Here is a 13,876-nt window from a genome sequence, read left to right as displayed (position 1 = left end):
ATCTTCGTAACATGGTACAAGTTCACACTAGGTTTCTGGATCATACTGTGACGAAAATGCCCCCAAATCCCACTTTTTACTTAAGTTTTATTACTCTAAATCTTACCTATATCCTCCTAGAGATCTGGCATTTTTGTCTAGAAAATTCCTGATGTCTTTTTAGTATTATTTCTAGGTAGTTTTGAGTATTTTCCTGCCGAAATTCTGTGTGTACACTCATGTGTTTGTTTACACATGTCAGCTGTGCTATAAATAGCGTGATGGTAAAATCCAACATGGCTGCCATTTGAGCGGCGCTTAAAATGTTTCTGATTGGCTGAAAGTTCTAAAATTATTTCTAGCAAACTGAGACTTCTAAAAAGTAATTTATATTATTAGAACGTTTTACTAAATAATTATGAAGCTTCTTTAGATGTGAAGTTGTCTAATTTGAAGCAATTTGAAAGTTGGGAAAGTTTTGATGACTTTTCTGTCAGATTTCGTCTGGTAAGTCACAAGCTCGACTCCATTGGCGCGTGCGTTTTCCTTCACTAACCCCTGGCCGTGATGTACACATAAATGATGCTGACTGGCTATTCAGAGCGTACTGCGTGCACATTTCGAAGATTGATACATTTAATACAAGTATTTGCTAAATAACGCAATGTCCAAACCTTATGTTTGAAAAGGATGGATTCTTTAAAATCACAATTTTTAACATTTTAAAGATGGCGTCGGCACGTAATTTGGATAAACTTCTGCCTAGTTATGTGCCACATATCATACATTTAAATTACACAATTCCAGGGGTTAAGATCGCGCAAGACATGATGGTAAACAACATGGCGCAGCAAGATCTCGTACCCATGGGAACGAGGTTGGGTAAGTCAGTGACTGTCTCATGAATATTCATATCTGTGACATCACTGAATTTTCTTCAATGAACTTAAAGTTTGTTTTACATTCATTCACTACTTGTAAAAGTGAGCATTTGGGGGATTCTGTATAATTTATTCACATTTTTACAACAGATTTACTGTAAGGAATGTCTTGAAGATTAATTTAAGCCTTTTGTGTGATATTTTGCTGTATAATTTTGGAGAAATTTAGGGGAAACTATCGCTATGTGAATTCAGTATACTGTGATTTTTACAAAATGGGCGTGGCCTATTTACTAGCGCATACTTTTGATTTTCGCGCTGGGCCAATAGGGTATAAATAGGGCAGATTTTGTTCATTCTGGGTACGGTTCTTTGATGGGTGTTGGTCTACTGCTAGCTGCGAACTCTACTGCTGATCTCTAACTGTATTTACACATAGTGCTTTGGCCAGTTTGGGGAGCTGAGATACTTAGAGAGTATGTCATCTTTACAACTTAAGTTGGGGGAGCCAACTTGATGAAATTGGGGAGCTGAGCTGAGCTGGGCAGCAAAGTTTTGGGGAGCAAAGTTTTGGGGAGAAAAACTTTGGGGAGCCAGAGTCGGAGAGCGGATATCTAGACAGTTAGTAACTGTGATTTACATCAGTTGTAGCTGATATCTTTAATTATTAAGACTCTGACAGGAGTTAGGGGATCTTGAGATCAGGCTGGAGTCAAGCTGCTGAGTCGGATTTCATCGAGGAATATCAAGAGAGGCCTGGGGCCTATTAGATTTTATTGCCCGACCACTCAATTAGAACACATTTGAGGGGAGGGGGGGGGAATCACACAATTTGGGGGATTTACACAAATTTCCAAAACTGTGTCACATGACAAATCTTTGGAAATGATCTTCTTTTGTTTTCTTCCAATTGAGAGCATGGCAGAAAGTTGTCAACCATTCGAGGATTCCCCAATTGCAAACTAAGTACAAATTGGAACGCATTCGGGAGGTGGCAGATTCACAGAAATTTCCAAAAAGGTGTCACTTGACACATCTTTGGAAAGGATCTTCTTTTGTTTTCTGCAAATTGACAGCATGCCAGAAGGTTGTCAACCATTCGTGAATTAAGTACAAATTAGAACGCATAGGGGAGTAGGAGGATTCACAGAAATTTCCAAAAATGTGTCACTTGACACACGTTTGGAAACTGATAGCATGCGAGAAGGCTGTCACTCATTTGTTAATCCCCCGAATGCAAACCGAGTACAAATTAGAGCACATGGGGGGATTTAAAGAAATTTCCAAAAATGTGTCGCTTGACACATTTTTTTGGGGGGTGGGGAGTAGAACACATGGGGGGGGGGCAGATAAACAGAACTTTCCACAAATGTGCCTCTTGACACATGTTTGGAAATTGACATCATGCAAGGTTGTCACTCATTCGTGGATCCCCCAATTTAAACCAATTACAAATAAGAATGCATGGGGGAAGGGCGGATTTACAGAAATTTCCAAAAATGTGTCACTTGACAAACGTTTGGAAATTGGCAGCATGCGAGAAGATTGTCACCCATTTGTGCATTCCCCAATAGGTCTTGTAAAATGACGTCATTTCCTACAGACCAGCCGCGTGCATCAACATACTGAGCATCCAATTGCATAACGAGTATCGGCCGCGTCGAAATTCGAAAAATATTTCAAGCAATAAGCGCACATGTTTGGAACATTTTCAACACTGCGCAATGCATGATATATTGCGTAAAATACACAGTTGCAGCTCTCCTACAGATTTGGACGTCATTGAGCAAGCCCTATTGCAAACCAAGTACAAATAGCAATGCATGGGGGGGACCAATTCACAGACATTTCCAAAAATGTGTCACTTGACACATGTTTGGAAATAATAATAATGAACATTTATAAGGCGCCGATATCCGCCAAGCAAGACGCTCATGGCGCACAATACATAAAAAAATTACAGTATAAATTAAGTTCAATTTGAATAACAGAAATTAGTGACAGAAGTTATAAACATCAACTCATTAAACACAAAAACGTGAGGTAAACATATGAGTTTTTACAGAAGATGTAAATACAGACAATGATGATGATTGGCAAATTTCAAGGGGTAGATTGTTCCAGAGTTCGGGAGCGGTGATTGAGAAAGACCGGTCTCCCCAAGAGTGATTGGTGCGGGGAACAGTAAGCTGTAGCGCTCCGGCCGAACGAAGTCTACTTGACGGCTGATATTTCGACATAATGTCCGTTTAGTCCGGTGAAGTTCCTTGTAGAGACTTGAAAGCGAGAAGGAGGATCTTGAAGGCAATGTGATCAGCGATGGGGAGCCAGTGAAGGGACTTAAGACGGGGGTGATGTGAGTGGTGCGTCTGGATAAGGTGATGAGGCGAGCAGTGGCATTTTGGAGGCATTGAAGTTTGTTGATTTGGTGTTGTGGCAGGTTATACATGAGGGAATTACAAAAATCTAAGCGCGAAGTTATAAATGCATGGACGAGTTGCTCAGTGGCCGTACGATTTAGATACTTCCGAATGAAGCCAAGATTACGGAGATGAAATCTGACTGATTTTGACACTGCTGATATCTGATCAATGTGGGACATGTGGGGGTCGAAAGTGACACCTAGATTGCGAAACTTGTTGGAAGGGTGGATGCGGGAATCTCCAATCCTAATGCTGGTGATACTGAACTTGGCGAGTTGTTGTTTTGAGCCACACAGGATAAATTCAGACTTGTTGTCATTAAATTTGAGACTGTTTGTCATCATCCATGTCTTGATCTCATCAATGCAAGCCTCAAGATTCTCCAGGGCAGACACAGCATTGGGTTGAGATGGATTGAAGGATTGATACAGCTGTATGTCATCAGCATAGCAGTGATATAGGTTGTGTTTCTGGATGAACTGGTCGAGTGGTAAAATGTAGGTGGTGAATAACATGGGACCGCCAACAGATCCCTGAGGAACACCACAGTCAAGAGAGGTAGGGACAGATAATACTCCATTGAAGTTAACAGACTGTTGCCGGTCTGCAAGGTATGAGTCAAACCACTGCAAGGCTGCATCGTGCACTCCCAAAGAGTGCAAGCGACTGATCAGGATGGCGTGATCTATGGTGTCAAATGCTGATGACAGATCGAGAAGCACAAGCGCTGTTACTTTGCCAACATCCATCTGTCGTAGGATGTGGTCGCGGACAGATGAACAAGTAATGTTTCTACACTATGGTTCTGACGAATTTGCAGATTGGCGACTATCCAATAGATCATTATTCCGTAAATGCATCGACAGCCTGGAGATAGCAACACACTCAAGTAACTTTGAGATGTACGGCAAGTTGGAAACTGGGCGGTAGTTTTGGAGTTCTTTAACAATGCTGGACACACGTGGGCAACTTTAAAAACAGAAGGAACAACACTGCATTGCAGGCTGCGGTTGATAATCGTGGTGATGGCAGGAACGATGGATTCAGAACATTGCTTAAGGAGCCAGGTTGGTATAGGGTTCAAGTCACATGATTTGGCTGGGGATTTGGAGACTATTTCTGAGTAATGGGTTCTTTTGGCCTTACGGATCAGCGAGATCACATGCTGGCATTGTTGGTGATGTAGTTGGCGGTCAATCTCGAGTGAAGATGCATGCCACCTGTGCTCAAGCTGTCTTCGTCTGTGCTTAGCTTGGAACACCTCATCAGTGTACCAACCGGTGTCGGCCGAAAAGAAAAGACGGAACTCGTACTCAGGCAGCAAAGTACTCATACTCGAATAGCAGTACTCGGGGGAAATGGTATAGCTTGACATTATACACCATGGCCTTATTTTATCAATACTTTCAGTTTGAAATGGTTGACTGGCTTGTGGAGAAATCAACGTTTCCTGATATTCCTCTGTGCACGTCCAGACAAACACAACAGCTAGCCGTGATTGGGTCTGCATATCGGTCTGACTGGGTTGGGCCAATTATTACGCACAATCAACCATTTGCCATATGGCTGTATTCGGAATACAACTACTTGTACTCGTACTCGGAAGTAAAGTACTCGTAACCGTACTCGGAAGAATAAGTACTCATACTCGGAGACTTGTTCTTGTACTCGGAGGTACAAGTACTCGTACTCGGTTACTTACAGTACTGTAAGTACTCAGGGATGTGATAGGGATGTGACAAAAAAAACCTCAAAATGTTATGCACGAGTACAAAATCTGGCGAGCGCGAAGCCATTACGGCATGGGGTCCGGGGCCCGCTTAAGGGCCCCAAAAATTTTTGGATTTTAGATGCTCTGTGGTGCAATCTAAGCCTTTCTGGGCCATCATTTGAGCCAAAATATTTTGCCAATTTGTTATTTCTTTTTTCACTTTTGTTGCATTTTGTTACAGTTCATCACCATCATCATTGATTTGTCACTTATTTGTAATTATAAATACTCCATGGTGATTAATAATAACCATTGTAAAAGCATGAAGAAATAAATAAAACAAGATTATTCTACACAAATATTTGTTTTGCTTCATCCACAACTGAATGGAACATACCATCTTTGGAAGCACCAGACAAATCAGTCTCAATGATGATGTGATTCGGGTGTTTCACATGGGATACGAGCAATTTCTTTCCACTCGACGCGTAGTTGATAGTGTTGTTGCAAACATTGCAAAAAACCTTGCCAGTGGTTGCTATTTTATCGAAACACTCTTGAAATTCATGCTGATGCCCATCAATAATAACAGAGTCCCGAAACCATTCCCACCGGAACTTATTTTTCACTTCTTTATCAAGCACTTGCACTGATTTATCTCCGTGCGACAATATCGACTTTTTGGGCGCAGCCATGTTGGAAGCATCCGTACACACCGCGTACACAAACACTCGACACACAAAATCCACACGATTGCCCTGTACTGTATGCCGTTGTGCACGCTGAGCAATAGTAGTCTGTACACCTGACCAGCGCAACACGTGCATCTTGGGTACCGACACAGGAACTAGACCTAAATAATCACAACCTCGGACCCGAGCGAAAAATCACATGATCGCGCTAACCGCAACGCATGGTCTTCAACCTCGTTCTCGCATTGGTTATTCAATATGTGCATGCGTATCGATCAACGAAGTAATGTCCGTTAGTAAATTCGGATATTTCGGCAAGCAAAACTCATTATGAATAATTAATTAGCACATTCTACCCCCCTATTTTCTCAACGGATTCACACGATTCACGTTGGTGGACTTTTGAACCCCCAAAAACCGGATTTCCGGAAAAAAAAACGGAGAAATCACATCCCTGAGTACTCGGCAGTACTCGGTACTCAGAAAAAGTACTCGACTACAACACTGGCAACACTGCATCGGGCTGACAGATGGTTGCCTTCAATCTCAGTGCACAAGAGATTCAACTCAATGCTGTGGAGGATGCGATGGATAACCATGTCTCACAGATACCACTGGTGCTGGAGGAACATCCAATTGTTACCAGCAGAAGGTGTGATCTACTAGTCACAAAAGATACCTGACGTCTTGGTGCGCAGAAAAACTGCTAAAGCCCCAAATGCACAGGAAAGAAAGGAAAAACTCCCTTAAAATGCTCCCAAACCAGATGATGTTACATATATTCTGGCTCACTTGATCAGTTTGCGCTAAAGTTCAACTTGACATGAAGACATGACTGGAAACACCGCTAAGAAAGAGGAAATCAGTACATTGGTGGAGAGCATGATGAGGAGCCGCCAGTTAGTAGCGCTGCACTCTATAACATTACTCAGGTCAATACAACAATCAACAGCCACACAGTAGCCACAGCTGTTTGACAATGCCTGCCACTTGCAGACAATACTTTATCAGGTCAATACAACAATCAACAGCCACACAGTAGCCACAGCTTTTTGACAATGCCAGCCACTTGCAGACAATGCTTTATCAGGTCAATATAACAATCAACAGCCACACAGTAGCCACAGCTGTTTGACAATGCCAGCCACTTGCAGACAATACTTTATCAGGTCAATACAACAATCAACAGCCACACAGTAGCCACAGCTGTTTGACAATGCCTGCCACTTGCAGACTATACTTTATCAGGTCAATACAACAATCAACAGCCACACAGTAGCAACAGCTGTTTGACAATACCATCCACTTGCATACAATACTTTATCAGGTCAATACAACAATCAACAGCCACACAGTAGCAACAGCTTTTTGACAATACCAGCCACTTGCAGACAATACTTTATCTGGTCAATACAACAATCAACAGCCATACAGTAGCCACAGCTGTTTGGCAATGCCAGCCACTTGCAGGCAATACTTTATCAGGTCAATACAACAATCAACAGCCACACAGTAGCCACAGCTGTTTGACAATGCCTGCCACTTGCAGACAATACTTTATCAGGTCAATACAACAATCAACAGCCACACATTGTAGCCACAGCTGTTTGACAATACCAGCCACTTGCATACAATACTTTATCAGGTCAATACAACAATCAACAGCCACACAGTAGCCACAGCTGTTTGACAATGCCTGCCACTTGCAGACAATACTTTATCAGGTCAATACAACAATCAACAGCTACACAGTAGCCACAGCTGTTTGACAATGCCAGCCACTTGCAGACAATACTTTATCAGGTCAATACAACAATCAACAGCCACACAGTAGCCACAGCTGTTTGATAATACCAGCCACTTACCAATTGCTGACAATACCAATAGGCCCCCACCCAAAAAGTTCTGCTTCCAATTACATGGCATTTGAAAACAGGGTAGTAGGTAGGGTTGGTTTTTTTTGGAGGGTTTTTTTTTTGACAGGGATCATGTTTCAGTCACTACCAAACACCAACTGTGGACAGCACTTTGTCAAGTCAGTCCTTCTGATTTGAGGCGTGCGATCACACCCCCACACCATCGCACACCTAAAAGCTTCCCGCGAAGTGTGAACAATTGCATGCCTGAATTTCTCTGGACCACAGATCACACACCTAGAAAATCACACACCTAGAAAAAATACACACCTAGAAAAGTCCAGGTGTGCCTTCTCCCACACGCCTGTGATTTTCAAATCAGAAGGACTGTCAAGTCAAAAACAGTCAACAGCAATTTAGCACCAACAGCTGTTTTGACAGGGATCATGTTTCAAACATTCAATACCAGCAACTTACTGACCACGACAGTACTTTAACGAGTCAATAACAGTCAGCAAATATTCATTATCAACAACTGTTCTACGGGTCACAGTTGGTCAAGTCATTCTCATGGCCAGTTACTTAAGCAGTCAAAACGGGTCAATAATGTAGTTCTATGCATAGAATTCCATCGGGTCAAAAAACGGTCACCTGACTGATTTTGACCCGAGTATAAACAGCATGGCTGAGAATGCATGTTTGCATCGGAGGGTTCTAATGGGCCAAGTACATAAGTTTATGGATGTTGCATATAAAGGTAAAAGATGAGCTAGTATTTTTTCTCTTTTTTTTCACTGCTAGGAAAAGGGTGCTTAGGACAAATTCAGTTTCTAATAGGCACTTCCAGTTATATTATTAAGCTATTTTACATTGTTGTCAAACGAGAATATCAGTTTTCAAAATGGCTTCAAATTTATGATGTGATTAGGGTAATGTATAAACAGGGAGAGACATTTTGTGACAAATGTCCAGTCTGTATGTACGTTTAAATCCTCATTATAAAATATCAAATAATTCTTCACAATGACTCTGAGTTTTCTAGGTTTTGACTGATAGCATTCCTCCAGGGTACATCTTCACAATGACTCTGAGTTTTCTAGGTTTTGACTGGGTTATCATTATTAAGAAATATCTGAAAGGTAGAGCAAGAGGTGGGGGGGGGAAAAGAAATGTTCAAATTAACCCCACAAATCAGTGCCCCACTACCAGCACTCTTTATTTGTGGGAGAACATAGCAGAGTGCCAGATCACCCAGTTTGATTACTTGTTTCCGCTTATTCTTTGGGCCAAAAAAAAAAGTCTCCAGTTTCTGGTATGCGCGCGCGTCGCCGTAGCCATGCGCGTCGGCAAAATGAAAAAGTTTTTTTTTCAATGAAAGATGATGTTTCAAAACCGCCAAACTCACTGGTTTGACTGGAATTCTGCTGTTGCACAATTTTAACGTGTTTTTAGGTGGGGTTATGGTTGAGAATAAGCTTTATGTGGCCTCTCTGGACTCCCAATCCCATATAGGCCTATTTGTACTAACTTTAGTTGGGCACCATTTGCAGTCATCAGCCGACATTTGAAGCAAAAAAATCAGGTAAAAAAAAAAAAAAGCCTCGTCGCCGCACCACTTTTGGGCAAGCTCCATACCAGAAACCGGAGACTTTTTTTTTTTGGCCTTAGGTACATGTAACTAAAAACTAACCTCAAGAATCAGTAATGGGTAGCCCAGCAAGCAGGTCATCCGTTCATCTGTTGGTCCTCCTCCCTGCTTCCGGTTCCTCGGGTTTCTGTTTGATGAGGCTGTCGGAGCCCTGACAATGTCATGAGGCAGGCTCATCCTCATCTCAGTAGAGCAATTCCCTCATCAGTCAGTGGTCCTCACTTTGCTGAAAGGATTCAAATTACGAAAGGAAACATTTGAATTATTGAGCTGTATTCGTGCCAGGGCTCGAAAGGGGAAAGAAAAAATTGAATTAACTCCACAAAGCAAAGCCCTGCTACCAGAACTCATTTGTGCACAAACATAATAACAGAGTCAGATCGCCCATTTAAATTTGTTCTGTGACTTGATTGTTCCTGTTAAGAGGAGGCCTATACACAGCCTAAAAGCAGAACAGGAAGGGGACAGACCTCATTTATCCCAGGACAAACCAATAACACCAGTAAATAAAGATATGCTGCAAACTATGTTACAAGGCTATGATGGCAATAAGTACAAATTCTTAATTCATGGTTTTACATTTGGTTTTTAGGTTTTACAGGCAATCAAAAATTTAGCCCGATTGGTTTAGTTTCTAAAAAACAGCCTGGTTCATTTTGAATAATTCATCATTTGTCTCATCCTAAACATGGTTCCGTAAACGATGGAATACCAGATTGCAACGCAACAGTCAAGTATGCGTCAACCGATGACGCAATAAAAATTGTGAAGAAAGTGGGCCCAGGACGTGTTCTATCTAAGCTGGACATAAAGTCTGCATTCAAGATTATACCGATTCATCCAAGTGACCACAATCTGCTAGGGTTTTCATGGGATAACCAACTTTTTTATGATAAAACTCTACCAATTGGTTGCCAATATGCTATATTCGAGGAATTTAGCACAGCAATAGAATGGATAGTAAATAAGGAATTGAAGCCAGCTGGCTTAGTCCATATTCTGGATGATTTTCTAATAGTTTTGGTAATATGATTTGGTCGGATCTCAAACACTCAGTAATAAGCTGGGTATTCCCCTTGCACCAGAGAAAACTGAAGGGCCTACAACCTGGCTAACATTTGCCAGGATCGAACTAGATACAATACGGTAGCAATGGCCGTGCGGTTACCGGCAGACAAATTGCAAAAGCCATCTTAAAACCCGTCAAGCATTAGACAAAACCAAAGTCACTTTAAAGGAAATGCAGTCAATTGTTTTGTTTTTTAATTTTGCTTGCAAAGTTGTTGTCCCGAGTCGTGCATTTTTCAGGAGGTTAATAAATTTGACCATAGGTGTCAGATGCCCCTGGCACTTTATAAGGTTAACAACTCAAATGAAGTTGGATTTACAGGCCTGGCTATTGTTTTTACGGCAATTTAATGGCAAGGCATTCTTTCTGTCAGATCAGTGGCTAACAAACCAAATCTTACATTTGTACACAGATGCCTCTGATTCATTAGGATATGGTGCAATTTTCGGTAGACGTTGGTTTTATGGGCAATGGCCAGCATCATATAGTCTTAAGAAAATATCACTCTTTAAAGATTGTTATCAATTGTAGCTGCAGTTTGTGTCTGGGGAAATCACTGGTCTAATAAAAGAATCCTAATCCATACAGACAATGAGGCGTTAGTGCACATTATTAACTCCAATACAGCTAAAGAAGTGAAAGTTATGGCTCTAGTGCGTAGACTAGTATTACAAAGAATGTTGTTTAATACAGTAAACTCCAGGCCAAGACGGCACTCTCGGGACCAGAGAATTCGTGACGACTTACATGAATGTCGGCTTCTGCTGCAAGTCCTCATTTTGCCGACTTTAATACACAAATACACAAATTGAATCACGGAGTGAAAAAAAATAGATTGAATTAGCTAACCCTAACTCCCTAGGCCTTTTTGCTAGGATGTAGCCTCAATCCTGCAAAATCCTCCAATAGGCCCCATGGAAAAATAGCATATACATTTGTAGCCTCAATCCTGCAAATTCCTCCGTTATTTCTTGAATATGGTTCATGGAGGGGTGACCACTGCCTGAATCCTGCAAAATCCTCTGGCTATGACTGTCAATAGGCTGAGGCAGAGGCAGTGACATCCTGGAGCAGTACGGAGGATGTCAAGTATAATCAAGGACTAAGTTTATGCACGGCTGAGCATAAACAAAACAAGGTCCGGACCAAGACCTTGACACAGTGCGTACTCCGAAATCAGCAACGCACTTTTGCCATGTATAACCTCAATCCTGCAAATTCCTCCAATTTGCAAAAAGGATTTTATAATGGCCTACGCTGTATCTGGATCATGCAAACAAGATTCATGGCTAAAATTCAAAGGCTTTGATTTACCCTGGTCATTCTGCCGACTTTAATACACAAATACACAAATTGAATACATCCATGGTTAATTCCAGCAAATATATCCTCAATGTTTATCATCACAAACAGGCTGTGGTATTGATCACAGAAAGTCATGCATGTACATGTACGTACGTACGAAGCAAGTACTGTGCAGCCAGCTAGCGCGTTAACAGTGGTACGATATACAGATCGCTTGCATACTGTAGGTCTATGTACATGTAGTGTACATTGTGCACGTACGTACGTGTACAGTCACGAATTAAATGTGTGCAGGGACTGGTACAATAAGGGGACCCCCAAAATGAACAGAGCGCAAAATTTTAAGTGCAGTCGAGAGGGGGTACTGGTATTGATGTACTATCGGGAAAACCCCTTTTTGATTGCGCACGTGTAAGGCTGAAACGATACGCCTGTGTCACGATACGATACGTATCACGATACGTATCACGATACATATCAAACGATACGATATATATCGCGATATATCTTGGTATAAAAAAATAAATAAAATCATAACAGATGAACTTAATCAGGGTCTATAAAGTCCTCTTTAATCTGTCTCTACTCGTTTCTGATAATACACAAATAAGTATAAGCCGCACCGACCGCAGCGGTTTCAATTTTGTAAGGCCTCCAAATTCTAGTCAAAATCCTTTGAACCAGTTCCATTTACACTACAGAGCTATAAAAAGGGCCACAAAAGTTATATCAAATCATTTACAATAGATACTCTAACAAACAAATATGGAAATTGCTCATGAGAAATAAACTAGGGGAATTACTGCGGCTGCCCTGTCCGGTCCCCGGCCTTAAAAGTTAATGCATGGCCCGGCAGCATGCGCCGGTGAATGACAACATTTGCTGATTTGTTTTGCCCTAAGACTAAACAGGTCCCGTTTACCTCAAAACTTATCAAACTTGTGTGATTACTTGCGAGTAGTTACGTTGAAAGTTCAAGTTTCAATTGTAACTTTCTTCAAAAAATCAAAACCAAAGATCTTGTCCTGTAGCGCCGTAGGAAACGATGCTGACACTTTCATGGGTGAATCCATTAATTTTGCAAGGGGTGATTCAGTCCCCTTTTTTAGTTTTACATCATTCTTGAATACATTTCAAGAAAAATATATATATTGTGACGTTGAACAACTTATTATCTAATAAAGAAATATTTCGAACACCATAACAAGTATTAGTCGTCATTTTTCTTTTTTTAATCAGCGGAAATATTGGTAATTTTTGTTCCCAAGAAAGAAAACCACCCCTTCATTACCACAAATGGTGTGGTCCGCTAGGGTATTAAGCATACTGCCTAGTAATGATGGAGGAATCCTCCATGGTATCACGTACAGCTAGTCAAAAGTGTCTAAGACAGCTTTCACCGTACTTTTTACTGCTCGGTTTTGGTTTCAGTTTGTTAATAACTTTATTAATTGATAATTCATTTCAGCAACACCTCTCTTCTTGTACCAGTACATTAAATACACATGTGAATCTTATTTGTATTCTTCAAGGCTTGGCGTATAAGCTGCCCTGCGTATAACTAGCCGCAGAAAACATTTTCATGGGCAAAATCAACGATAAGCCGCGGCTTATATTCCGAATATTACGGTACATGAAATGCATGCACCATCTGAAGAAAACGAACTTGACGGAGAGTCTTCATGAACTTTTCACGCGCGCGCACTCAGAAATGTGAGACTTCAACTCTTCGCATTATTATTTGTACATTTCGTGCTCCTCATGCATCGCAGTAGCTTGCAATTTTGTTTCGATGTGCTGCCACTGTTATTTATTATATTGTTATTAATAATATCGATATCAAACATTTGTACCGATATATCGCATCGTGAACGAATGTATCGCAATGCTCCGATATATCGATGTATCGTTTCAGCCTTACGCACGTGTAAGCAAACGATGCACACAATGTACAGACTGTGCATGAAACAGTGTACACGTGCGATTAGTGTACACGTGCTGGCCGATGCATCAATCACGGGCTGTGCCATTGATAAACAGATGTCAGTTAGCAGTGTGTGGGAATATCACTCGACACTTCTTGCAAACCGCAGAGCACGATGCCGACTTATTCAGAGGAATTTTTGTAGTTTCGAGGAAATGGGACTGAAAGTAACACGCCGACAAAGGCGAAATGGCGGCTTACAAAGGCAAACTTAGAAAAGAGACGAGACAATCGGGACTTTCGTCAGACGGCCGATTTAAGCGATATGACAGTTTACACGATGTCGGTTCAGCCGGAGTTTACTGCATTTCTTTCTAAATAGTGCCCT

At 41.3% G+C, this 13,876-nt stretch overlaps 1 long non-coding RNA gene across 1 annotated transcript in view; it reads right to left on the bottom strand.

Moving 5' to 3' along the window:
• LOC119733320 overlaps positions 1–9,274 on the bottom strand; it is a 35,277-nt gene extending 26,003 nt beyond the window's left edge. The window contains exon 1 of the long non-coding RNA XR_005271774.1: positions 9,233–9,274. This is a non-coding gene — a long non-coding RNA (uncharacterized LOC119733320). The remainder of the gene's footprint in view (positions 1–9,232) is intronic.
• Positions 9,275–13,876: the final 4,602 nt, after the last annotated feature.

Source organism: Patiria miniata, unplaced genomic scaffold (genome assembly GCF_015706575.1).
Source record: "Patiria miniata isolate m_02_andy unplaced genomic scaffold, ASM1570657v1 HiC_scaffold_25, whole genome shotgun sequence".
In the NCBI taxonomy this organism is placed as follows: domain Eukaryota; kingdom Metazoa; phylum Echinodermata; class Asteroidea; order Valvatida; family Asterinidae; genus Patiria; species Patiria miniata.
Note: the sequence above shows the minus strand (reverse complement) of the source record. Positions and strands in the feature narration are given on the sequence as shown.